The sequence below is a fragment of the Bos javanicus genome, chromosome 15 (assembly GCF_032452875.1).
Source record: "Bos javanicus breed banteng chromosome 15, ARS-OSU_banteng_1.0, whole genome shotgun sequence".
NCBI classification, from domain to species: Eukaryota; Metazoa; Chordata; class Mammalia; order Artiodactyla; family Bovidae; genus Bos; species Bos javanicus.
In genome coordinates, this window is record NC_083882.1 from 23,890,372 (window position 1) to 23,891,759 (window position 1,388).

The window sequence follows — 1,388 nt, forward strand, 5'->3', positions numbered from 1 at the left end:
TCCAACTGGAATTTATTTCAAGTCAACGGACATTTGTCGTGTGAATCAAGTGTGGAAATGACGCTGGTATTTTTTTTTAACACCAGTAAAACCCAGGGTCCTGAGTTTGTGTTGCCTGAATGATGGGGTTTCTAGCCTTCCCTCACAGGTTGATAGAGGAGTTCTCATTGAGAAGGACCAGATATCAGAGTCAGAAAGGTTCCATTGAAGTCCTGGTTCTGCCACTTTCCTGTTGACATTGGAAGAGTTACTTAATCTCCCCCAGACTCAGTTTCCTTTTTTGACAAACAGGAAATGCCAAGAATAGTAGCCTTGGGTACTGGCAATGAAGCACTGTATAGGAAAGCCTGGGCACATAGTAGATACCCAACAGATGGAAGTGGCACAGGTCGCCTCCCTGGTGTGTAATAACAGCAAACCCAGCTGGAGTCCCAGCGCACACCTGAGCTCCAGGGCGCCAACCCGCGGTAGACACCCGAGACTTCTAGGGTATATAATGCCCCTCCTTGTTACTTTTGTCATCCCGCTCAGCACTTGGAGCCTTAATTCAGTCCCCAGGATTTACCGAAGCCTCTGAGCCAGAGAGAAGAAGACTTTCCCTCGGCTCAGAATTCTCTTGCATACACTACCATGCATCTGTGTTGAGAAGAAGCACCCAATAGGGTTGGGATTATCTGTTTAACTATGGAATCAGGAGTTCCTAGAGAAGAGCTGGCCCGAGGGCCAGGAGGAGATGAGACCAGCAAAGAACCCAGGGGCAAAACATAACCTTCTGAGGGCTGGCCCTCCACCTGCACCAATCTGAATGATACTGCCCTTTGTGTCTATCGGCCTCAGCCTGGCCCCAGCCTGGGTCAGTCTGAAGTCACCCCCAGGGTTGGTTCCTTCTCTGTCCATAGGACCTGTTTAAATGACACAGAGCCACATGCATCTATGTGGCTTCCTGTGCCAGAAATTTCCAGCTGCATATAGTACGGCGAGGGGTGAAAGGAACACATTGCTTTTCAAGGTTTGGATGACTCTCCATTATCCATGAGGGCTTGTTTCCAGAACCTTCCTCCTTCAGGCCAGTCTCCTCTCAGCTTCGCTAAGTACTTTTCGAGTGTCTCGAGATGCTCCAGGAGACCACAGGAGACAAAACACTGTCCAGTGCGACGTTCGTTCATGGTGGGGCTGGGGCAGACAGTACACGCCCAAGCACTGATGTACCGTGGGGTCATTAGGGCTGGGCACCAGCGCTCCAGTTCTCCGCCTCCTTCCCGGCACATGGTGGGATTGTGCGTCTCTGTTCACTTACAGTAGGCGTGGCCACGTGGCTCTCTGCGGACAGTGGAGTATGAACAGGGACGTGCATGTCACTTCTACACGGAGCCTTTGGAAGCCAGTGG